At 34.3% G+C, this 27,945-nt stretch overlaps 2 pseudogenes; one reads left to right on the top strand and one right to left on the bottom strand.

The window, feature by feature from the left end:
• Window positions 1–369: 369 nt before the first annotated feature.
• LOC114410572 lies at window positions 370–9,906 on the bottom strand (annotated as a pseudogene).
• On the top strand, window positions 9,905–18,717 carry LOC114410571 (annotated as a pseudogene).
• The last annotated feature ends 9,228 nt before the right edge of the window (window positions 18,718–27,945 follow it).

The following is a 27,945-nucleotide window of genomic DNA, read 5'->3' as shown; positions in this document are numbered from 1 at the left end:
AAGAAACACATGAGAATCAAATCTGCAAAGATTTATGAGAGTTTGAGTTTCTTAATTAAATTATTCAATTTTGTAAATTATCTTTTGCTTTCATATATAACAAATTCTTCTTTGTGCTAGCTATCTTTCATGTTTTTAAGTTTTTCTTTGTCAGATATGATTTTTTACAACATATTCAAATTAGCAAAACATTTTTTCCTTTCTAGCTAGGGTAGAACCAAATACATTGAAGTACTAGGGTTTGGATTTAATCTGACTACATAATATACAACTGTTACTTTTTCCACAATTAAAATACTCATTATTTTCTCCTAGTGAGAATAAATCAATAAAACACATATCTTTGTGAGTGTAAAAGTTGCAATTCTCTCATTCTTGAATTGCTTCCAACTTTAAAGGTCGTCTTGCCAAAGTGAGTCCACTAATATTGGTGGCCGTTGTTGATTGAAATGGATTAGGAGGCACAGTTAACTGGTCTTTCTCTCTAGTTTCTAGCATTTCTATAACTAATTTTATGGATGGACGGTTTACTGGCTGCCATTGAATGCACCAAAGTCCAGCAATTGCTAATTGCTTTGAAATTTTAACATCACCTTCATCCTCAACATGAATATGTATATCTCCATCAACCAAGTCGTGGATCCAATCTGGGTAGAGAACATGGAAATTCTGTGTAGGTGAGATGTCTACATTCTTCCTTCCTCCAACCATTTCTAGCAACAACATTCCGTAACTGTAAATATCATACTTATAAGACACATTACCAAGGTTCTTGGAGAAAACTTCAGGTGCAATGTATCCCAAGGTTCCCCTAGCAGCTAACATGGACACCAAACTAGGATTCTTGGAACACAATTTGGCTAGGTCGAAATCAGAAATTTATGGAGTAAAATTGTCATCAAGTAACACGTTATGAGGATTGATGTCAAAGTGAATAATGAGATGATTACAACCTTGATGAAGATACTCAATCCCTTTATCTATACCAAGAGCAATTCATTGCAATTTCTCCCAGCCAAGGAAATGGTCCTTGTCCTTGTTAGAAATTATAGTAATTCTGACTTTGTTTGTTAAGCCTTCCTAATATAGGAAGTTAGTTGGTTAGTTAATAACGAATGTATTCAAGTTGTTAGTGAGGGACCAAAATGAAAAATACAATTCAGTCCTTGTCCCTCTTGTATAAATATTGTTTCATTGTTCTTTCAATAATATTTTTTTTATTCTTTCATTCTCCTTATTCTGTTAGTTTTGCTTCTCTCTGAACCTCTCTCACTTTTATCCTTCCTCAAGTTACCTCTTTGTTCGTGTGTGTGTGTGAGCAAGAACAGCAAGTTCTAACAGTGGTATTTCAGAGCTAGGTTCGAAAAAGGGACCAATTCTCCAATCATGGCTTCCAATGGTCATTTTCCCTCAAATCTTCCAATTCTAGCCGGCAAGAACTTCAACATATGGAGTGTGCAAATGAAAGCCTTGCTTGGATTTCAAGATTTGACCGATGTGATTGAGAATGGAATAGAAATTCCAAAAGAAGGAGCCTCAGATTCACAGAAGACTGAATTCAAGGATCTGAAGAAGAAAGGCTGCAAAGCCTTGGTGATCTTGCATCAATGTGTCAATGATTCTCACTTTGAGAAAATCGCAAATGCTAAATCCGCAAATAAAGCATGGGACATTCTGAACAAGGCTTATGCAGGAGCTGATAAGATCAAGAAGGTGAGACTTCAGACTCTTCGAAGGCAATTTGAATTGCTGCAGATGGAAGAGACTGAGAACATTGAAGATTACTTTGGAAGATTGCAGGTTCTTGCAAATTCAATCACTAGTTGTGGTGATACAATTACTAATCTGACGTTAGTTGAGAAAGTTTTGAGGACCTTGAATCCAAGATTCGATCACATTGTGGTTGCAATTGAGGAATCAAAGGACTTGGAATCATTATTTGTTGATGAATTACAAGGATCACTTGAGGCACATGAACAAAGATTGCAAGAAAGAGCAAATGATAAGGCTACAGAACAAGCCCTGCAAGCACACCATCAGTCAAGAAATGGTGGTTCTAATAATCACAAAGGCAAGAAAGGAAGAGGGAGATTCCAAAACACAAGAGGTAGAGGAGGTTACTCCAAAGATAAAGGCAAACCTCAACCTGATCAAAGAAGTGGAGATAGCTGCAGTAAAAGAAGTGGTAGTTCTAGTACTCGTGGAAGAGGAGGCAAAAAGAAATGGGATAAAAGAAATGTTGAATGCTTTAATTGTTGAAAAAGAGGTCACTATGCAGAAGAATGTTGGTATAAGGAGAAAAACGCTGATGATGAAGCGCAATCAGCCACAGGAGCTGTTTCTGACACTGAACAAGTGTTGTTGTTGGTCACAACAAAGACTGGAGCCGATGCAAAAGATTAATGGTACTTGGACACAGGATGTTCAACACATATGACTGGTCACAAGGACTGGTTTGTTAGCCTTGATGAGTCAGTAAATCACAAGGTCAGATTTGCATATGACAACACTATAAAAGTTGAAGGTCATGGCAAGGTTGTGATTAAAAGAAGGGATGGTACAGTGTCATACATTGAGGATGTGCTCTATGTTCCAAACATGAGATGCAATCTTATGAGTCTTGGCTAACTACTTGAAAAGAAATACAAAATGGTGATGGAGGACAAAGAAATGATGATCTATGACAAGGACAAAAGGTTGATCATCAAAGCTCCATTGAACAGGAATAGAACTTTTACGGTTGGTATTCAAGTCATGAAGCACAATTGCTTGCAGGCTGAGACATGTAGAGAGGAATGGTTGTGGCACTACATATTTGGACACTTGAATTTCAAGGATTTGAGTCAACTGCACAGAATGGCTCAAGGAATACCTCAGCTGAGACAGATGACAGAAAACTGCAGAGAATGCCTGGAGTGAAAGCAACCAAGGAATGCATTTCAGAAATTTGTACCAGTGAAGTCAACACAGAAATTGGAGGTGATCTATTCAGATGTCTGTGGTCCTCTTCAGGTTGAATCCCTGGGAGGAAACAGGTACTTTGTAACATTCATAGATGACTTGACTAGAATGACTTGGATTTATATAATCAAGAAGAAAAATGAGGTGATTAGAATTTTCAAAAAATATACAGCCTCAGTAGAAAAATATAGTGGCCACTGTATAAAGACATTAAGAACTGACGAAGGTGGTGAATACACCTCCAAGGAATTTGCTGAGTTTTGTGATGAGGCAGGTATCACTCATGAGTTCACTCCACCTTATACACCACAACACATTGGTGCTGCTGAAAGAAGAAACAGGACTATCCTGAATATGGTGAGGAGCATGTTGAAGACTAAGAAGCTACCTCATTTCCTATGGAGTGAAGCAGCTGCAATAGTAGTCTATATACTCAACAAATGCCCTACCAAGAGACTGAAAGGAGTGACACCTGAAGAAGCCTGGACTGGTACTAAACCAAAAGTGAATCAACTCAAAATTTTTGGTTCACTTTGTTATAAGCATGTCCCTGAGCAGCTAAGGCAGAAACTGGATGATAAAGGTGAACAAATGATCCTTATAGGCTATCATGCAACTGGAGGTTACAAGCTACTTGATCCAAGGTCAAAGTAGGTCTCTATGAACAGAGATGTGATATTTGATGAACTAAAGGAATATGAGTGGAAGAAGGACCCTATAAACAATACAATCAAGGTTCTGGTAGATTCAATCATTCCAGAAGAATTGAGTGACACTACTGATGAACTGTTTACAAGGAACACTAAAAGAGGAACCAGGAGGTCTCAAAGGGTTTTGCAACCCTCACAAATGTTGAAAGATTATGAAGTCATGAAAGATAGCCAAATCACAAATGAAGGTGATATTGTACACTTTGCCCTATATGCAGATGTTGAACCTGTGAGTTTTAAAGAAGCCTTGAAGAATGACAAGTGGGTCAATGCTATGAAAGAGGAGCTGAAATCAATTGAGACGAATCATACCTGGCAGCTAATGGAGTTACCTAAACTTAAAAGACCTATTGCTGTAAAATGGGTTTTTAAAGTAAAGAGAAATCCTGCTGGTGAAGTAGTTAAACACAAAGCCAGATTGGTGGCAAAAGGATTCCTACAGAAAGAAGGTGTAGACTATGGTGAGATCTTTGCCCCTGTGGCAAGGATTGAAATAGTGAGACTTTTGTTGAACCTTGTGGCCTCAATAATCCTAAGAGGGATAGACTTAGAATGCAGAAGAAGCAGCAACAATCAATTTAATAATGTTCTTTAAACATGCAAGGCAAAATTGATTGCAATAACATAAATGAGATAAGGGAAGAGAGAATGCAAACACAGTTTTATACTGATTCGGCCACAACTCGTGCCTACGTCCAGTACTCAAGCAACCCACTTGAGATTTCCGCTATCTTTGTAAAATCCTTTACAACTTCTGAACCACACAGGGACAACCCATCCCTTGTGTTCAGGAATCCTTACAACTCAAGAAACCATCGGTCTCTTAATTAATTTCATTGAGTAAGAAGAATGGAAGAAGAATTCTCTCTTCAAGAGAAGAATATTACAATGAAGATCTATGTAAGAATCCTTATAGATTTGGCAAGTGTTTGGCTAAGGATTTCTTTTGAGAGAGCATTTGACAATGAAGTTTTTTTGAAATCTCTCTCAATGTCTTTTAAGAGGATAAAACATTTTGATCAATCAAAAATCTCTCTTAAAATTCGTGCCCAAGTCACCTATTTATAGGCCTTTGATGGTCATTCACAAATCCAATGAAAAGATGTGACTGTTGGCATATTTTCTGAAAACTCTTCACTGGTAATCGATTACAATGTTTGTGTAATCGATTACACAGTTATAATTTGAAGGGTCATGACTTTTGAATTTGAATTTCAAAAGTTTCGTTGTTGGTAATCGATTACAGACATATGGTAATCGATTACATGTTGAAAATTCAAATTCAAAATCCTTTTCAACAGCTATTTCTCAACCCTGTCTTATGGTAATCGATTATACTACCTGGTAATCGATTACCAGAGCCTTGAATGGCTTAAAAGCACTTTGTTTTAAGGCAAGGCTTGATCTTAAGTAAATCTTGAAGCAAGGCTTTGCTTGTTGAAGCAATCTTGTATTAATCTTGAAGCAAATGAGCCTTGTTTGGTTCTTCTTTTGACATCATCAAAATCATGTATACATACATTTACATTCTCCCCCTTTTTTATGATGACAAACTTGTGATTTCTTCTCGACACTATCAAAGCTTGCATGATTTACATTCTCCCCCTTTCTCAAGAAAATTCTTCTTGACATCATCAAGATCTTCATGATTTACATTCTCCCCCTTTTCGATGATGACAACCACCTGTAGGTTAAGAGCAAAAACAAAGAAAAATATCTATTTGCATATAGTTTACTCCCTCTTGATTTTGCAATGATTGCTTGTATGAGACAGTTGAAGATTTCTTATTTTTCATATGTAAACAAATTGTCTCATAAAGAATAGATAATTTTTCTTACTATTTTATCTATTATCTTTCTCTACCCCTTTGTCAACATAAAAAACAAATCATGAATAGAGAGCAGAAAAATGTTACCACTTGTTGTAATGTATGAGAATCAAGTGATACCAAAAGGCATTAAATCAATCATTCAATATTGATCAAGCAAAAACAAGTATAGTAGCACATCAATAAAAAACACAATCAAACACAATCAATCAAATATACAATCACAATCATCAAGGACAATCTAAACTCAAGTAGAAAACAAGCATCAAAAGTCAATCAAAAGTTAACAATCATAGACAAAAATCATCAAAAATATTCAATCAAAGATAAGTGACCTGTTGGTATCATTTGATATTACTTGTTGGGCTTGTTGATCAAGTGGTCTATGCTTGTTGTCTCCATAAATCGCATATTCACTTTTCTTGGGGAGAAATGTGGCCTTCGTTTGTTGTCTCCATAAATTATATATTCATTTATCTTGGGGAGAAATATGAATAAACTTTGATGCATGCCATGTGTTTGGAGAAATTTCTATCAATGTATCGACTTTGCTCTTCTTCATTTTCATAGTCTTTCATCATGATACCCAGACTTATGATTTTCTTCTCTGAATCACTTGAATAATTTATGACATTATCTTCCCAAGTGATATATCCTTTCTTTTCTTGCTTCTCTTTGAAATTCATCTTGTCGGATTTTTTCATTCTTCTTTTAAACACAGGACAATTGAATCTCATGTGCCTAAGTTGATCACACTCAGCATTTTGGGGCTAAAGAGGAACCTTCTTTCTTCTTTCATCATCATCTTTCTTCTCTAGTTTTTTTATGTAGTTGCATTTCTCTCTACCATTGTAGGAATAAATGAATCAAATTCAATGGCTTCCTATATCTTTAGATCTATGGCTTCTATAAAGATCTGCATTCGGGTTTTCTAATAATGATAACCCTCACCATTGAACATAAGAGCCTATTGATAGAATTTTCCTCAAAAAATGGAAATTTGGATGAGGCCATATCTATTCTTGAATTTTTTTAAACATTATACAAGAATCCTGCTCTAATACCACTTATTGAACCTTGTGGCCTCAATAATCCTAAGAGGGATAGACTTAGAATGCAGAAGAAGCAGCAACAATCAATTTAATGATGTTCTTTAAACATGCAAGGCAAAATTGATTGCAATAACATAAATGAGATAAGGGAAAAGAGAATGCAAACACAGTTTTATACTGGTTCGGCCACAACCCGTGCCTACGTCCAGTACTCAAGCAACCCACTTGAGATTTCCACTATCTTTGGAAAATCCTTTACAACTTCTGAACCACACAGGGACAACCCATCCCTTGTGTTTAGGAATCCTTACAACTCAAGAGACCCTCGGTCCCTTAATTAATTTCATTGAGTAAGAAGAATGGAAGAAGAATTCTCTCTTCAAGAGAAGAATATTACAATGAAGATCCATGTAAGAATCCTTATAGATTTGGCAAGTGTTTGGCCAAGGATTTCTTTTGAGAGAGCATTTGACAATGAAGTTCTTTTGAAATCTCTCTCAATGTCTTTTGAGAGGATAAGACATTTTGATCAATCAAAACTCTATCTTAAAATTCGTGCCCAAGTCACCTATTTATAGGCCTTTGATGGTCATTCACAAATCCAATGAAAAGATGTGACTGTTGGCATATTTTCTGAAAACTCTTCACTGGTAATCGATTACAATGTTTGTGTAATCGATTACACAGTTATAATTTGAAGGGTCGTGACTTTTGAATTTGAATTTCAGAAGTTTCGTTGTTGGTAATCGATTACAGACATATGGTAATCGATTACATGTTGAAAATTCAAATTCAAAATCCTTTTCAACAGCTATTTCTCAACCCTGTCTTCTGCTAATCGATTACACTGCATGGTAATCGATTACCAGAGCCTTGAATGTCTTGAAAGCACTTTGTTTTAAGGCAAGGCTTGATCTTGAGTTAATCTTGAAGCAAGGCTTTGCTTGTTGAAGCAATCTTGTATTAATCTTGAAGCAAATGAGCCTTGTTTGATTCTTCTTTTAACATCATCAAAATCATGTACACATACATTTACAGCTTGTAGTTGCAATAACAAGCATGAAAGGCTGGTTAATGTATCAGCTTGATGTAAAATCCGCATTTCTGAATGGTCCTCTTGAAGAAGAAGTGTTTGTCAAGCAACCACCAGGATTTGAAGTTGTTGGACATGAAGGAAAGGTATGCAAACTGAAGAATGAGTATATGAAAAAGGAGAAAATGAGTCAGACTTAGTAATATTTTGCCTCTATGTTGATGATTTACTCATCACAAGAAACAACAAGATAGAGATTGACAAGATTAAGTAATTGCTGAAGAATCAGTTTGAAATGACTGACTTAGGATCTCTCTCATACTTCCTTGGAATTGAGTTCAAGGAAACTGAAGCTGGAATTGTGATGCATCAAAGCAAATATGCTACAAACCTGTTGAAGAAGTTTCGAATGACTAACTACAATGCAGCAGCCACCCCAGCTGAAACAAGATTGGCATTGAGTTTGTGAGATGAAGGAGAACCTGCTGATGAAACTCAGTACATATAGATTGTGGGTTCATTAAGGTACTTGTGCAATGCAAGACCTAATTTGGCATTCAGTGTTGGACTGATCAGTAGGTTTATGCAAGCTCCAAAATCTCCTCACATGATGACAGCAAAGAGAATTCTAAGGTATATTAGAGGCATAATTAACTATGGTATTCTACTGCCAAATATCATCACGAGTTCAAACATGGAATTGGTTGGCTATACTGACTCAAACTGGAGAAGAGATAATGATGATAGAAAGAGCACTGCTGGATATATTTTCCTACTTGGAAGTGCACCGGTGTCATGGAGTTCAAAGAAGCAAGATATGGTTGCCTTATCAACTTGTGAAGCTGAATACATAACAGCATCAATGTGCTCGTGTCAAGGCTTATGGCTAAGAAAACTGTTGAAAGAAATGAAGATCCAGAAGACTGAAACTATAAACATACTGGTGGACAAAAAATCTGCAATCAGCCTTGCTAAAAATCCAATTGATCATGGTGGAAGTAAACACATAGAAACAAGGTACCATTTTATTCGGGACAAGGTGAGCAAAGGGAAGGTAAAACTGCTATACTGCAAGTCAGAAGATAATCTTGCAGACTTACTAACCAAACCTTTGAAGAAGAACAGATTTGAAGACTTGAGAAACAAGATGATGATCATGATTGAATGAGAGTCAGAATTATGGGGGAGTGTTAGAAATGATAGTAATTCTAACTTTGTTTGTTAAGCCTTCCTAATATAGGAAGTTAGCTGTTTAGTTAATAACGAATGTAATCAAGTTGTTAGTGAGGGACCAAAATGCAAAATACAATTCAGTCTTTGTCCCTCTTGTATAAATATTGTTTCATTGTTCTTTCAATAATAATTTTTTCGATTCTTTCATTCTCCTTATTATGTTAGTTTTGCTTCTCTCTGAACCTCTCTCACTTTTATCCTTCCTCGAGTTACCTCTTTGTTTGTGTGTGTGAGCAAGAACAGCAAGTTCTAACAGTCCTCCGGTGGAAATATAAAGCTTTGTAGGGATCCTTTTGGAAATAGACAATAGACAAGAGCACGATGATGTCCTTCTACACAGAAGCCAAGCAAACGAACAACGTTGATGTGGTGGATTTTGCCCATAATTTCCACTTCATTGATTAACTCATTCCCTTCTTTGTCTGTATTATTGAGGATCTTCACAGCCACCAAAATCTTGTTTGAAAGTTTTCCTCTGAATACAGCTCCATGAGCTCCTTCCCCCAACTTTTCTTTGAAACCACCCATGATTCTTTTAACATCAGCGTAGGTAAATCTTGCAGGCTTTTCTGTCCTGTAATCTTCTAAAACTTATCCACTCGTGCTTGGTCTTCTTCTTTTCTTCTAAAGTAGTGTATTATCTTAAAGATTGCAATGACCACCAGCCCCAAAAGAATCGAACATACAAAAACAGTAGGAGACAAATGATTGAAAAAGAGAGCCTGAGAGATGAATAAGATAAGTGAAGTAGTGTGAAAGAGTCTGGTCTCACCTGTAGCAGCAAAAATCAATGATCTGGGAATCTGGATTCCATTTTGTTTGCCCTTGCAGTCAAAACATTCAATGTCTCCTGTGTTGTTGTTCTTCCATTTGCATCTCTTACCTTTCGCTTCACACTCAGTACAATTTGGTTTGGACCATCTCAAAGCCAACCAATTATCCTGTTGGTTGAATTCCTTGACTGGCGCAACAATATCAAACATCTTGGTACAGGATGTTAAATCCAATTTGAGGACACTGTTGTCTGAATCAAACATGTAAATCGGACAGGAGATCGTATCTTCTGAATATGGATCTGCTTGCTCCATGTTTCTCAGTTGTCGATTTCCAGTTGAAGAAGCTCAAGTTTGTTTCTTCTTATTCATATGGCTAAAGAGGATTGACAGAATTGTTGAGTTTTAGAAACTTGTTCGGAAGACAATTTTCTGGGTCAGTCAACAAAATTTTCTGAGATTGGTAGTTTATTTTATTGACTTGGAGTTTTATTGTAGGGAGCAAAAGCATGGTCTCACTTTTTTCAGTACAAAAAAGACAAAACCCGGGATAACCACATCCATCTTTCATCCCCTTCACGAGTTTAAAGGGAAATCTAATAGGTGGTTCATTAGGCCATCAAGACGATTCTTCGCACTTGTTACTACTACTTTTGATAAACAGGAGCATTAGCAGCGGTGTGATCAATAATATGGAATCACTTTGGAGGGGCAGCACTATATTTGTACTCCAACATAAGTTATCTATTTCGATTAAAAGGCGACCCATAAGTTTGCGGCGACAAAAGGTACGAGTTGGCATGTGAAAATAACCTTACGGATCCCTGTGTTATATTTGTACTCCGGAAAATATCATGTGCAGGCCATCAACTACAATAATTTCACCTTTCCGAGTGGCTGATCCCGGAGTTCCAGAACCAAATTGCTCCTCCCCCCACGCATCTTCTTGTCCCGATCGAATTTTAGCAAAACTCATCGTAACGTGACGGATCCATACCTTGCCGGTCAACGTCCATATTTCAGTTGGCGACGCCTTCTTTTCCAGCATGTAGTTTTCATGAATTGTAACCATCCAGTAACTGACAATGGTAAGCATGTGGATGCTACTCCCTGTGTCGTCGACGGCTATTCATACGCCATTGCTGGTGACTTAAAAGCAAAGGACTTTCAAGTTCGTTGTCATGTAAAGATGGTTGCGACCACATCTTGGTGGGGTTTGAACACAATTAAATTATCCTACTCCTTGATACATAGGGCACTAGTCTATATGGATTTGAGATTTCGTTGGTGCATCTCATCTGGGAGAATCATTGTCGGGGAAAGAACTGTTTTTTCGACTCTTCCATACAGACATTGCAATGCTTCGGAAACAGCAACTACTGCAATTCTCTGGCAGTCAGCGGCATTATCTGTGGTAATATATGGAAGTAAAAACTAGTATTAAGTAATTTCTTTCGTATTATGAATTTGTTTTATTATTTCCAAAATTCAAAATAGCGTTTAGTATATTTTTAATTTCTTTATAATTCCTTACAATTTTTAATTTTTATATTAAACAAATCTTGTAGGGCAACCGAGTTTAGGTTGGGGAGAGGATGCCAATGTTGTTGGGATGTCTGTTGTAACATCCCATTTTTTTTCGTATATAAAATTTTAGAGAATAATGATGTTTTATAATTAAATAAATAAAGCAAAATAGTTATAATAAAATAATGGTTTGAGAGAAAATAAGAAGGGTATTTTATTATTCATTTGATGGAGAATAAAATAGAGTTTCTTTTTTTATAAAATAATAAAAATAAATAAATAAAGTAAATAATAGGTCGTGAATACCCCTAGTTATAAATAGTGACATGCTAGGTCAGTTTTCAGACTGACTTCTCAGTCTCCTCTGCCTACCAATTTCGTTTTTTCTCTCTTTCTCTCCTAAAATCCTCTCTTTTTCCCGCAGGCCATCAAACCTATCTTAGATAAAATGACGATCTCGGACTCATTCACCGTTGGATCGTCGTGAAATTTTAACAACATGTTTGAAACCCATTTCCGAGAATTCTCACCGTTGGTAATTTTGATATGATGTCTGAGCCAAGAGAAATACCCCTCGCATTGTAGCATTTTTCTTTCCCCCAGAAACCCAGAGCTGTCTTGGTAAAACTACGATCCCGGTTTCGTTAACCGTTGGATTATCACAAAATTTGGATATATTGTTTGAATTTCAGTTGCTCACGCTTTGACCGTTGGGATTTGCGATATAATGTTTGTGGAGGGAGAAAAAGGAATCGCATGAAGATAGTCCAAATGGAGGCTTTAATCCTTTCTCCGTTTCTCTGACGTTTGGGAACTCTATCGGAGCAGTCGGAGGAAAAACTGGAGGAATCTTAGGGAACCGTTAGAGATGATGCTATCGCTGTGGGAAGACACGTGAGTCCGTTTAGAGGTAAGGATGAGTTATTCACAGTTGGGGATTAGTGAGAACATGTGTAGGGATCCTTAGAGGATTAAATTGAGGTTTTATTTTGGGATGTTTGTTAAATTGCAATTTTTCCTTTATGATTATAAATAAAATATTGATGTGCTAATAAAAATGGCTTGATAAATTGTGCTCTTGATATTTGTATATTTCGACCTATGATTTTGATATAATTGTGTAATATTATTTGAGGGGTTTTAGTCCTCATGTTGTGATAGTCTTTTATATAAATTGTTATATTGAGGATATGAAATGATGATTCAAATTGTGAGTATGTGATGAATTCTAGAATAACATGTTGCTTTGAGATTATAATTTTGTTATTGAGATTGAGTATAAATGTAAAGTTGAACATGTGTTAATTTGTGAGATACGTGTAAACATGTGATGGTGGATTATGACACTATGAGATGTGAAATTGTGAATGAGTTCTAGTTGTGGATAAGTGTGTAGTTAACACTTGATGTGAAATTACTTGTGTTGTAAGTTATGAATTGTACAATAACCTGACCAGCGTTATCTTGAGAAAAACGTTGATGCACAATGTTAAAGAGAAAATGTAGGTTTCCTATTTAGGAACCAGTGTTAAATCGTAGCGCAATTGTGTTGAACGTGTTTAAAACACGAGTGTAAGGTCGTTGGTATTGTATAATTCATGAGCAGTGTCTGCATGCAAAAAAAAAATATTTTAGGGGTTGGACCTGAATCAGGAGGGAGAGGCTCTGACGGACTCTTCGAAGTGTAGGCCTTGGGGGTCACCGGGTTTGAGTGCTCCTTTAAGCCTATGTTGATCCCATATGGTTGGAGCATTCTCGCAAAACATCGTGACCCTGACTGGTCTCCCTATGATCTTACTTTGTGAGAGTGACCTGACAAACTCATGGTGTGGTGTGTCTTGTTATGTACTCCTAAGCGCCCCAGGGTGATTTTTCACTGACATGGTACCACATTGTATATAGGATTGAGTCTTAGCATAACTGTTGCATATGCTTGCTAATTGATGTGTTATTATATCTTGATCGAAGTGTGGGATTCTTGTGTAATGTGATTGATGATTGAAAAGTGAATTTTGAATGACGAAGTGGTGAAGTTACGTGAGCTATGTTTAAGCAAGTGGTATCTCATTTATATAATATGTATATTTAATTGTCTTGTTTCTCTATTAGCTAGGAATGTGATAACTCACTCCCTGTGTGTTGTTGTGTTTGGATCCTGTGATGATCTTGAACTTGTGTTCGGGGGAGCAGATGAATAGGTGGATGACTATGAAGAACCTCATGCTAGAGGACACGGGAACACAACGCTCTGATAGGATGTGACATTAGGATATAGGTTCTATATTAATTGTATGAAGCTTAGACGACCTTGTTTAAGTTGAGAATACTTTATTATTTATTTGGACAAGTTTGAATATGATGTAGAAGAAAATGAATGTGAGCCTTTTTCCCCTTTGAAAGACTTGTAAAAAAAAATGTTTTAAAAATACTTTTAACTAATATTTGAATTTTTTTTCTTCTTATTAGTATATATGTGAGGGGTAGAGGGTGTCACATATGTCCCTCCCTGAACCTCTCGCACCTTTTTGCTTAAACCATGACATGCTTTTTTTTAATTTAAGAATATATAGAAAGTGAATAAAATTTATTTACAAAGAAAAATGGATGATGTATGTTATTATAAAAACTTTTTTCAATAAGTTAATTATTATTTTACTCCTTGCTTTAATCTTTATCATTTCTTTTTTAATAAATTTCATTCATTTGGAACATCCAAGACAAGTATAATTATAATTTTCTAGTGCTTCCAGGTTAAATTAAAACTTTTTCTTTAATTAATTATTTAATTAAAAAAATCTTATTTATCTTGTTTAACATTAACATTTTACATATTTGGAAATTTACAAATCGTCACAAAAGCCATCTTTCATCAATTAAATAAATATTTTAGATTTTTAAAACAAATTGATGGGTCTATTTTTATCTTTTAATTTATATTTATCAATATCATAAAACATCATCCAATTAATAAATTTATTTTCAAACAAAAAATTTAATTGATTATTATATTTTACCTATTTATAAGAACCCGTGCATTAAATAAAACGTTAGTTAGTTTTAAATAAAAAGGCAAAGCTTTTAACTTGTTAATAACAATAACCTTTATGACATAATGCAAATAGTCTTTCATTGTGTTTTTTTTTCTTAAATATGTTTTTGTCCCTTATATATACTTATTTTTTACATCTAGTCCCTAATAAATTTTTCCTTCGAATTGGATCTCTAATATTTTAAAAGTTTTGTCCGAGGTCCCTATCATTAATCAAGATCTGTTATCGGCTTACGTGGCCGTTAACTGAATACACAGACATGCGACATGTGGTGCTACGTGTACTCGTTGCTTGAGTGGGATTACACGAGAAATTTTTTTAAATTAAAAACAACATTGTTTGAGTGATCTCTCTTCTACCTCAAAAAACCTAGCTCTTTCTCTCCTTCACCGTTGTAATAGTTTTGTTCCGCACCTACTTCAGCTCCTCCACCACCTCCCTCGCATCCAGGTGATTGTCCTTATCTACCGCTGGAACACTACCAAAGTAGAAAGCATGAAGCTCAAACTCCACGCATCAATGGCTTCCATTCCACACACAGTCTTCACCCATTTCTCTTCCTTCATTCCTTTCTATACCTATGCGGTTCCTAATGCTAGCAGGCATCGAAACGGCAACACCAACAATTGTTCCACTCATAAAATCCCTCTTTTGCCTAAGGAGAAACATCCCAATGAACAAAAATTGAAGCTCGACCATCAAAACCAAAACCTGTTGAATGTGGACTTCGCGGCCCTGTGTGAAGAGGGTAACCTTGATCAAGTATTGGAACTCAAGGGTCAAGGTGTAGTTGCTGATTATCGCGTTTATCTCACGCTCTTGAATTTGTGAGAGCATGAGGTCACTCGAATCGGGGAAAAAGGTCCATGGAATTATGAGAAGATAGACCTATTGTGGGGACATTGAATTGAGCAAAAGATTGATTGGGGTTTACTGCAAATGTGGTAGTGAGAAGAATGCATGTCGAGTGTTAGATCAAATGTTGGACAGAAACATCGCTTCATGGCATTTGATGATTGCTGGGTACACAAGTAATGGTTTAGGGTGTGATGGTTTATTGGTTTTCCAATAGATGAAGCAAGCAAGGGTGCCACCTAATGGGAAAACTTTTGAATTGGTTTTGACTGCATGTGCACAGGCAGAGGAGGAGGAGGACTGGTCGGTGTCAAAGGGGGAGTGGTGGTGGGTGGAACCACAGTCACAAAGGAGGTTGAAGGGGTTATTGATGATGTGGCATTGGCACGTGCAATCCCATGTGGTGGGTGGAATCGCAGTCACACGAGGTACCATACGTCGCATACCTACTTGTTCGATTAACAGCCACATAAATAGATAAAGGATCCCGAGATAGGAACCTCGGACAAAACTTTTAAAATATTATGGACTTGATTCGAAAAAAAAAAAATTATTAGGGACTAGATGCCAAAAACATATTTAAGCTTTTTTTTTTTTTTTTTACTTCATGTCTTTCTTTGTTTCATCGTTTATTATCAAAAGAATCCTGAAATTGTTATTTTGTCTTTTCTTTTTGTGATGTAGGGATATGGTGGCTGCTATCAACTACAACATGTAATAATTGTATCATCTTAATTCACCTGTGCTTCAATTATATATGTGCGTATATATATATATATATATATATATATATATATATATATATATATATATATATAATAACAAAAAAGTTAATTTGATGCTTTATGCCTATCATATTCAATGATATATACTTTTACCTAATGTATTAAATCTAATATATGCAATTTCAAATTCAACAGCCATTTAACAAAACTTTACTATGCACACATGTGAAAGGGAAAAAAGCTGAATGCATTAAATTTTACATAAGCTAAAATCAATTTATCCACCTTCATTTTGGAAAAAATAAATGAAAGGAATTCTTATAAAAATTATGTGCATAAGTTAATTTTAACTTAAAATTTAATATTTATGTATTAAGAGTGTGAAACAGTTTTATATTATTAGTATATAACTTTTTTTCTCACTCTTTAACTTATGCAAAAAGTTTATTTAGATTCTTATTTTCTTAACTGAGAAGTGTATATGAAGTAATTTATCAAAACAAAATGCTATTTTTGATAAATATACGAATTTATGTATAACCAAATATTTTTAATATATATACATATAGATGAGTAGAATCATTTGCTTGAATATGTAGCAGTTTTAAACAAAGATTTCATTGTATATATAACAACATAGTTTATATATATAACCAATATAAGCTATGTTTATACAACCAATATTAAGTATCCTTCAGAAAAAAAATATAAGTAAAACATCAAATCCGTCCTTAATATTGACATTATTGTTTATTTTGACGCATTATATAATAAAAAGGTAATTTAGGGCTCGTTTACTATGAGAAAATGTTTTTTAGTTTTACTTTTAATTACAAAATTGCCACTTTATTTTTTATTTGTTTCCTATTTTCTAAATTTTGTACAGAAAATGGTAAAAACAAGTTTTTTTTGTCTCTCTGTTTATTGTACAAATATTTGAAATTTGAAAATAGAAAACAGGCCGATTGAAAACAAGATAGCAGTTTTGTAATTAAGAGTAATAACAAAAAAGAAAACAGAAAACTAAAACAGAACTAAACAAGTCTATAGTTTTCAATTTCGATAAACATTAGTCAATTGGGTCCTAGATGCGCACTAACGTTAAAGAACAAATTGACTTATATGCGCCAACATTAGCAGCCAAATTGATTGATATTTGCCAAAGTTAGATCTTCTTCTTATTGGTCTTTATTATTATTTTTATAATATTTTTTTATATTTTTGTATTACATTATTTATTTTAACTATTATACTATTTACATCATTTATTTTATTATTTTATCATTGTACTTCAAGATATTGATAAATTAAAATGAAAATAATAATATGCAATGGTATCATCACACTAATCAATATAATAAAAGTATTATGTTTTGATTTCATTTTAAACTTGGTTGAAACATTAATTTTAAGATATAATCTAAGATTAATATTGGAATCTACAATATGACAAAATATAATTTAAATAATTAATTTATATAAAAAAATATATTTTTTCATGTAATAAAATAAAATTTTGTATAAAAACATCATATAAACATGCTCATTGCTATCATTTATGTTTATGAGCTACTTCAACTAATAATTTTATCAAAGACTTATTATTTATAAGCTAGTTTAACAATTTTTAGCTTTCAACAAACAACTAATTTTTGAACTTTTGATTGATAGTTTACATAATTTTACCAAACATAGCCTAAACAAATACCTTACTCATTACATTTCAAATTAACAAAGTAATCAAATGATTCTTTATTACACAATTTATTCACTCAAGTAATTTTTTCTTGCAGATGCTACCACTTATATTTGTATATTACGGGTTGGCAAATTTTTGTTTGGAATGCCATTGTTTATTGTGCTTCTATTATGCAAATGGCAAAAAATAATTATTTGTCAATATATGAAAATATTGAAAATTATCTAGAACAAAATAACTTCATGCCTATTGGGGATACTCATACGAGGAAATTCAGAACTGGAGGTTTCAAGGACAAATTAGGGGAAGGTTATGGCTTTGTGTTTAAGAGAAAGTTGCGTAGTGGGCCTTGTGTAGCAATAAAAATGTTGGGCAAATCGAAAGGTAATGGACACGACTTTATAAGTGAAGTTGCAACAATTGGAAGAATACATCATCAGATCGAATGTAGTACAACTAATTGGATTTTGTGCTGAGGGTTCCAAATGTGCTCTTGTTTATGAATTCATGCCTAATGGATCCCTTGACAAATTTATTTTTCCCAAAGATGGAAGCATACATTTAAGCTATGAAGAAATATATGATATATCAATTGGAGTAGCTCGTGGGATTGCTTATCTCCACCATGGGTGTGAGATGCGGATTTTGCATTTTGTTATCAAGCCCCACAACATCCTACTCGATGAAAAATTCACCCCAAAGGCATCTGACTTTGGGTTGGCAAAGTTATATCCAATAGATAATAGCATTGTCACTATGACTTTAGCAAGAGGGACAATTGGGTATATAGCTCCAGAATTTTATAAAAATATTGGAGGAATATCCCATAAGGCTGATGTCTACAGCTTTGGGATGCTTTTGATGGAGATGGCAAGCAAGAGGAAAAACCTAGATCCTCATGCAGAGCATTCAAGCCAACTTTACTTTCCATTTTAGATTTATGATCAACTTGGAAAAGAGAGATATAAAAATGGAAGATGTCACAGAGGATGAGAAGGAACTAGCAAAGAAGATGATCATAGTTGCACTTTGGTGTATACAATTAAAACCCAATGATCGTCCCTCTATGAACAAAGTAGTGGAGATGCTGGAAGGAGACATTGAGAGCCTAGAAATACCTCTAAATTTAAATCCTTCTCTATATCCACTTGAAACAATGGTAGAGGATGAAAAAATCAACTCTAGCCAAACAATAATGAGTGACTCTATTAACTCTTTGGATTCTTCCATGGAAATTGCAACTAATCCTGTAGTAGAGAATCTTACTTGATAATGCACAATAGCTATTTATTCATCAATCCAGCCACCTTGTCTTAAATACTCTCAACTATAATTTGCCATTTGTATGCATCTTTAACTGTTGCTTTATATTTCAAAGGTTAAAAAATGGGTTGTCAAATTTAAAATTTTGTTCAAAGATTCCAAATATATATTCAAGTCATGGATCATTCTACTTGAATATGCATCGTGATATTCACATATTTTAATGTAAAACAAATTGTGTCCTGTGTATTTTTATACATATTGTATTAGGGTAGCTTTTTCGAGGTATATAATATTTAACCCTATATTATTACACAAATAGTATATTGTACATTCAGTTTTTTTTTTTAATTTAATGGTTGTAATAAGACACTAATCTTATCTGTCAGATTTCATGAAAATGAAAGGTGAGAATAGAGAATAATTCTAAAAGAATTACTTTTAGTATAAGTGAATCTCTCCTCCTACATATAGATAGATAGATAGAAAGAAAAAATATATTGGTGTAACTTGTTCTCTTCCTTTTTCTAGTTGTGAAATGTGGTGGTGTGGTGTGTATGGTATTAGGTTTCATATGATATGGAGATAGGAGTGGTTTTGGGTTTAACGGCAATGGGTCTTTGATCGTACATTAATCCTAGTAGTGCCAAGAATTGGTTAGTTTAGTTAATTTGTTCCTATATAGAACTATTTATCTCCTATGTTACACTAGATGTATTCATAATTTCATATATGTTTCACGTGTTTCTATTTTATAATTGGAAATGAAATTTAAAAATTTGTGTTTATAAAATAAAAAAAGTAAAATTAGATACCTAATGTAAGAAAAATCAGGTGACTCAATATGAAGGAAAGTAATGCCAACAACATCATCAGATGAGTCGTCTAACGGTTAATAATTTAGTTGTTGTTTTATTTATAAGAATCGAACTCTAACATTAGGAAATTTACAACAACTCGCACATGCTCATAAATCAATTGAATTAAACCCCTTGATAATAATACAATTGTTTGTTAGTTGACACAAATTCTTAAACATATAAATGGAAAAGCATTAAATATACACATCCCTTGTTGTATCCATTTTTACAAAGTCCACCTTAAACGGCCATGAAATTACATGTCCAATGGACCAAAACTGATTGCTTGACAACAAATTCTTAAAGGAAAATATGAACATGCAATGTAAGTTTTCCCATTATATTACTTGGTAGATTTTACTTCTCTCAAGGCAGAAACGTATAATCTATTTATATTATATAAATTCAAAGACAAAATCACACGTTGTCATGTCAACATACTAATTTTCATCACGTCAGCCCAACTGCTCCTATGTCAATATTTGATGAATTCTACATTCTACTACTATAATATTACATATTGTCTCTACTACTATGCTCTATATAATTTGCTCCTCCCATTGCAAATTAGACCCAAATTTCATTCTTCTTTCTTCTTAGTGTTTAAAACCAAAATTCTCTTAAGACACATGAATTGTCATCAGAAACTGATGTTGTCTTTGCTTAGAGAACATCGATCATTTAGAGAAATCCATGTTGTTTTGTTTTTTTATAAAAGAATTTTTCTGACCCCCAAACTCATTTTTGTATCGTTTTAGTTCTCACAACTCTCATGATGTCGCACCTTTCATCTCCTCCTCCTCGCGACTCTTACTCTCGCTCTCTCACCGTGGCTCAACTCCTCGTGGCGCGACGTGCCCACCATGCCACCATTGTCTTCTCGTGTCGACACTGCACCTCCCATTCTCCTTCTCCTTGCGACTGTCACCCTCTCTGTCGTTTCAGTTCTCAGTCACGAAAGGTTAGTTTTATTTCTGTGTTTGTGTGTTTGGTTGTTTTTGTGTTTGGTTATGAAAATGCTTGTTAATGTGACTTTGTGGTGCTATGAGAATTCTGCCATAGCCTTAGGCCCCAAAAATTGTAGACAAAGGATCAAGCTGAATGTTTTGATGATGCCAAAGGATTACATGAATCATATGCTTCTCAAAGATTTACTCAAGACAAAGCAATTAGAGATATTCAAGATGGATGATCAAGACAGTCTATAGAGTCTTAGAAAGGATATTAAATAGGAAGGGAATTCCAATTGAAATCGCAAAAGGTTTGGCCAAGAATTTTAAGTTAAAAAAGTATTTTTCAACAAATTTACTCTCTGGTAATCGATTACCAGAGGATGTAATCGATTACCAGTGGCCAAAACTGATTTACAACAGCTATTAAAATTTGAATTCAAAATTTGCACTATGTAATCGATTACACATATATGGTAATCGATTACCAGCAGTTTCTGAACGTTTTAATTCAAATTTTAAAGAGTGTAATCGATTACACACTTATTGTAATCGATTACCAGAGGAGTTTTTCAGAAAACATTCTCAATAGTCACATCTTTTTATGTGGTTATTGAATGGCTATCATAGGCCTATATATATGTGACTTGAGACACGATTTTGACAGAGTTTTTCAGAATAACAAGTGTTTATCCTCTCAAAGAGCAAAAATCATTCTATCCTCTTAAAAATTCCTTGGCCAATTCAATTGCAATTCATTAAGGAATTATTTGAGTGCTCAATCTGTAAAATCTATCTCTTTCTAGAGAGATTCATTCTTCTTCTTCTCCTCATTCTCTAAGGGATTAAGAGACCGTGGGTCTCTTGTTGTAAAGGAATTCTAAACACAAAGGAAGGATTATCCTTGTGTATTTAGAACTTGTAAAAGGAATTTACAAGATAGTGGAACTCTCAAGCGGGTTGCTTGGGGACTGGACGTAGGCACAAGGGTGTGGCCGAACCAGTATAAATCTGAGTTTGCACTTTCTCTTCCCTTAATCTCCTTTGTTTATTATTGCTTTATATTCATATTCAAATTGTTTTATTTGAATTAATATTTAAGAAGTTCATTGTTAAGGGAATTTATAACTTGAAAAGAAAGTGAAATAGATTTTAATTGGGGAAGTAGTTTGGAATATCTTAATTCAACCCCCCTTTCTTAAGATATCTGAGGCCACTTGTCTAACAAGTGGTATCAGAGCTTCATTCTTGTATAAAGTTTAGAAGCTTCAAGAAAAAGATGGCCTCAGCAAACTCCTTATTTCCAGAAGGGAATTCTATCAATAGACCTCCAATCTTTAATGGAGAGGGTTACCATTACTGGAAAACCCGAATGCAAATTTTTATTGAGGCAATAGACCTAAATATTTGGGAAGCCATAGAAATAGGGCCTTATATACCCACCACAGTAGAAAGAATTACAATAGATGGCAGTTCATCAAGTGAAAGTATAACTATAGAAAAACCTAGAGATAGATGGTCTGAAGAGGATAGAAAACGAGTACAATACAATTTAAAAGCCAAAAACATAATAACATCTGCCCTGGGATTGGATGAATATTTCAGGGTTTCAAATTGTAAGAGTGCTAAGGAAATGTGGGACACTCTTCGATTAACACATGAAGGAACTACAGATGTTAAAAGATCTAGGATAAATGCACTAACTCATGAGTATGAATTATTTAGAATGAATGCAAATGAAAATATTCAAAGCATGCAAAAGAGATTTACACATATAGTAAATCATCTAGCAGCCTTAGGTAAAGAATTTCAAAATGAGGATCTCATAAACAAGGTGTTAAGATGTTTAAGTAGAGAATGGAAACCCAAAGTAACGGCAATTACTGAATCAAGAGATTTGTCTAACATTTCCCTTGCCACTTTATTTGGAAAGTTGCAGGAACACGAGATGGAATTATTGAGATTACACCAACATGAAGAAAATGACAAGAAAAAGAAAGGAATTGCTCTTAAAGCATCATCCTCAATTCAAGAAGAAAGTGATCAGGAAAATGATCCAGATGATGATGATCTAAGTCTTTTTGTAAAAAGATTCAACAAGTTTCTTAAAGTAAGAGGAAATCAGAGGCGACCCAATTTTAAATCAAAGAGAAGGACAGAAACTTCATCCTCTACTTTAAAATGCTTTGAATGTAATCAACCTGGACATCTGAGGGTTGATTGTCCCATCTTCAAGAAAAAGATGGAGAAATCTGAAAAGAAAAATCTTAGTGAAAAGAAACTGAAGAAAGCATACATCACATGGGATGAAAATGATATGGAATCTTCTGAAGATTCAGAAAATGAAGAGATAAATCTCTGCCTTATGGCTAAAAGTTACGAAAGTGATGAAGACGTAACATCTTCAAATAACTTATCTATTTCTTTTGATGAATTGCAAGAAGCATTTGCTGATCTGCATAAAGAATCAATTAAACTTGCAAAATTAGTTTCATCTTCAAAGAAAACAATTTCAAATTTAGAAAATGAAATCTCAAAATTAAACAAGGAATTAGATCATCCTAGAAATGAAGTCTCAATTTCTAAAACAAATGAAAAAGTTAATATCTCCACTATTTCTGACAAGAAACTATCAGATCCTTGTAGTTGTTGTGAAAAATATGAAAAAGAAATTAAAGAGTTGAAAAATTCACTTGCTAAATTTTCTTATAGTAAAAATAATTTAGATGTCATATTAAGTAAACAAAGATATGTTTCCAATAAGAATGGACTAGGGTATAAATATGAAAAACAACAAAAGTTTTATAAAAACTTTTCTACTTCCACACAAAAATGTAATTATATAACTTGTTTTTACTGTGGAAGAAGAGGACATGGCATATCAACTTGCTACTTCAAGAAAAATTACAGCAACATTAAAATGATATGGGTCCCAAAAGGATCCTCAGTTTATACTAACATGCAAGGACCCAATAAAGTTTGGGTACCTAAGTCAAAAATTTGATATGTAGGTGTCTTTGAGGAAGAAGTGGTACATAGATAGCGGATGCTCAAAACATATGACTGGAGATGCATCAAATTTTACACATATCTCTCCAAAGAAAAGCGGGCACGTAACATATGGTGACAACAACAAAGGTAGAATCCTTGGAGTTGGTAAAATAGGTACAAATTCTTCAAACTCCATTGAAAATGTTCTACTTGTTGAAGGCCTTAAGCACAGCCTGCTTAGCGTTAGTCAATTATGCGACAAAGGCTATCTAGTATCATTTGATTCTCAAAAATGTCTTATAGAACATAAGCATGACATTAATATAAAGCATGTAGGACATAGAGTCAATAATGTTTACATGATAGACTTAAGCATAAAACTAGAAAACAAACATTGCTTTCTTAGCAAAGATGATGATCCATGGTTATGGCATAAAAGAATTGCTCACGTAAACATGGATCACTTAAATAAATTAATTTCAAAAGATTTAGTAGTTGGTTTGCCTAAATTGAAATTTGAAAAAGACAAATTATGTGATGCATGTCAAAAGGGCAAACAAACAAGAGTCTCATTCAAACCTAAAAATGTTGTTTCAACCACTCAACCCTTACAATTATTGCATATGGATTTATTTGGTCCATCTAGAACCATGAGTTTTGGAGGAAGTTACTATGCTCTAGTTATAGTTGATGATTTCTCTAGATATACTTGGACATTATTTATTACACATAAAAGTGATTCATTCCAAGCATTTAGAAAACTTGCTAAAGTCATACAAAACAAGAAAAATCTCAAGATTGCATCCATTAGAAGTGATCATGGGGTGAATTTGAAAATAAAGATTTTGAATTATTCTGTGATGAACATGGTATTGAACACAATTTTTCTGCACCTAGAACCCCTCAACAAAATGGAGTTGTTGAGAGGAAAAATAGGTCATTGGAAGAAATTGCAAGAACTTTATTAAATGATACTTCTCTTCCAAAGTATTTTTGGGCTGAAGCTGTCAATACTGCATGTTACATCATGAATAGGGCCTTAATAAGACCTATTTTAAAGAAAACCCCATATGAGTTATATAATGGTAGAAAACCAAATATTTCTCATCTACATGTTTTTGGTTGCAAGTGCTTTGTGCTTAATAATGGTAAAGATAATCTAGGAAAATTCGATGCAAAATCTGATGAAGGTATTTTTCTTGGATATTCATCACAAAGCAAAGCATATAGGATATATAATAAAAGAACTATGAATATCGAGGAATCCATTCATGTTACCTTTGATGAATCTAATGCTATCTTGTCAAGAAAGAATATGCTAGATGATATTGCAGATTCTTTAGAACATATGAATATTCATGAACAAGATTCCAAAGGAAATGATAAAGGAAACAATGAAGATCCTCCAGAAGAAGTCAAATCAAATGATGAACTTCCAAGAGAATGGAAAGCTTCAAGAGATCATCCCCTCGACAACATTATTGGTGATATCTCAAAAGGGGTAACAACTAGACATTCTCTTAAAGATTTATGCAATAATATGGTTTTTGTATCTATGATTGAACCTAAAAATATAAAAGAAGCCATAATAGATGATAACTGGATCATTGCCATGCAAGAAGAACTGAATCAATTTGAAAGAAATAATGTGTGGAAACTAGTAGAAAAACCTGAAAATTATCCTGTCATAGGAACAAAATGGGTTTTTAGAAATAAATTAGATGAACATGGCATAATTATTAGAAATAAGGCTAGGTTAGTAGCAAAAGGGTATAATCAAGAAGAGGGAATAGACTATGAAGAAACATATGCTCCAGTTGCAAGATTAGAAGCCATTAGAATGCTCTTAGCATATGCATCCATAATGAATTTTAAACTCTATCAAATGGATGTTAAAAGTGTTTTTCTAAATGGTTTAATTCAAGAAGAAGTATATGTTGAACAACCCCCAGGCTTTGAAATCCCAGATAAACCAAATCATGTTTATAAATTGCAAAAGGCTCTTTATGGTTTGAAACAAGCCCCTAGGGCTTGGTATGAACGCTTAAGTAATTTTCTTCTAGAAAAAGAATTCTCTAGAGGTAAAGTGGATACCACATTATTCATAAAGAGAAAACATAATGATATTTTGTTGGTTCAAATATATGTTGATGATATAATTTTTGGATCCACTAATGATTCATTGTGCAAGGAGTTTTCCCTTGATATGAAAAGTGAATTTGAAATGTCAATGATGGGAGAACTAAAGTACTTCCTGGGATTACAAATCAAGCAAACTCAAGAAGGTATATTCATCAATCAAGCCAAGTACTACAAAGAATTAATAAAAAGATTTGGGATGGAAAATGCAAAACACATGGCTACACCGATGAGCACTAGCTGTTACTTAGATAAAAATGAATCTGGTCAATCTATAGACATGAAACAGTATCGAGGTATGATCGGATCTCTTCTCTATTTATCTGCTAGTAGGCCTGATATTATGTTTAGTGTATGCATGTGTGCTAGGTTTCAATCCAACCCCAAACAATCACATTTGAGTGCAGTTAAGAGAATCATGAGATATCTATTAGGTACAATAAATTTAGGATTATGGTATCCTAAGAACTCAACATGTAACTTAATAGGATATTCTGATTCTAACTTTGCCGGATCTAAAACTGATAGAAAAAGCACAAGTGGAACTTGTCAATTCATTGGATCCGCTCTTGTCTTATGGCATAGTAAGAAACAAAACAGTGTTGCTTTGTCCACTGCTAAAGCGGAATATATTTCTGCCGGCAGTTGTTGTGCACAGATTTTATGGATGAAGCAACAATTATCTGACTATGGTATCCTTCTTGATCGTATACCTATTAGGTGTGATAACACTAGTGCCATAAATCTATCCAAAAACCCTGTTCAACACTCTAGAACCAAACATATAGAAATTAGGCACCATTTTCTTAGAGATCATGTCCTAAAGGGAGATTGTATATTAGAGTTTGTTGATACAAAGAATCAGCTTGCTGATATCTTTACAAAACCTCTCCCAAAATAAATATTCTTTTCAATAAGAAGAGAATTAGGGCTTTTAGACCTTAGTGATTTGAATAGGTAATTTTTTTTTTGAATGATTGATTGTGTTTTTGATGAAGTATGACGCTTGTCTTGTTTAATTTAGTTTACTTTTCTTGTTAGTATAATTAACTCTTTAAATAACATAAGTTTTTAGACTTAAGAAATAAGTTTTCTTTTAGGAAAAGGCTACTTTTTGTTCTGGTAATCGATTACATGAATATTGTAATCGATTACACCAGAACAGATGGCCTGTAATCGATTACAGTATTCATGTAATCGATTACCAGTAGGCTGCTTCCTCCTGTAATCGATTACCATTACTTGTAATCGATTACCACGCGTCCTGCTCTATAAATATCACGTTTTCAGAATCTCCTGCGCTGCCCCTTCCTCCTTGTGCCGTACCTCCATTCCCAAACCTCCAAACCTTCCTATCTCACTCATTTCTTCATCAAATCAACTCCCGTAAATTGCAATCTTCTTCTTTTTCATTTTTCTTTTGATTTCACTGATTAAAATCTGCAAAAACTCCCTCAAATGGCAGAATCGTCAAAGAAACGAAAGGGTTCTTCCGCCTCCGCTTCGGCTTCAAGAGCTCATCGTTTTGGAGCCACTAGCGCATCCACAACACCAATTCCACCCTCATTGTCCTCTTCCCCAGTGTTTTCTTCCGACGAACAGCAGAAATGGTACTCCAATCTTTTCTCATCTCGTTCCATTATCGACCCTAAGTTTATTGATATGGAATTCTTTTCTGCTGAAACCTTTGATTGCATTCAAGCCTTTAAGAACTTAGGTCTTCTACCTTTTATGTCATTACAATTGCCTATTTATCCTGAATTGGTTAAAGCTTTTTATTGTAATCTTGAAATTCAGGACAACACTCTGATTTCTGAAATTTTTGGGATAAAAATGGTTATTGACCAGTCCATTTTCCATGACTTAACCAAATTACCCAGTGACGATGTACCATTTGAAGGTACACTGAATGACGACTGGAAATTTGATTTCTCTGCCCATGATGCCCGCCAGTTGGTTTGCACCAACAATGCGGATATGACCGGACGTCTTCTTGCCGGGTCATTGGCTTTTGAAAGCCGCATCCTTCACTATTTAATTGTGCGTATTTTGCTTCCACGGTCTTCCAACCTTGCCCAGGTTTCTGAGGAAGATCTAATTATCATGTGGGCCTTTCATACAAGGCGTCAACTTGACTGGGCACACTTAGCCAGATATCGCATGCATAAGGCATTGTGATTAAATGCTCCACTACCATATCCACAGCTTGTCACTCTCTTTTTCCGCCATTTTCAAATTCCTCTTGATTCTGAACCTTATGTTCCAATCAAGCGATCTTTTTTAATTGGTGCTGTT

This window comes from Glycine soja, chromosome 4, assembly GCF_004193775.1.
Source record: "Glycine soja cultivar W05 chromosome 4, ASM419377v2, whole genome shotgun sequence".
NCBI classification, from domain to species: Eukaryota; Viridiplantae; Streptophyta; class Magnoliopsida; order Fabales; family Fabaceae; genus Glycine; species Glycine soja.
Note: the sequence above shows the minus strand (reverse complement) of the source record. Positions and strands in the feature narration are given on the sequence as shown.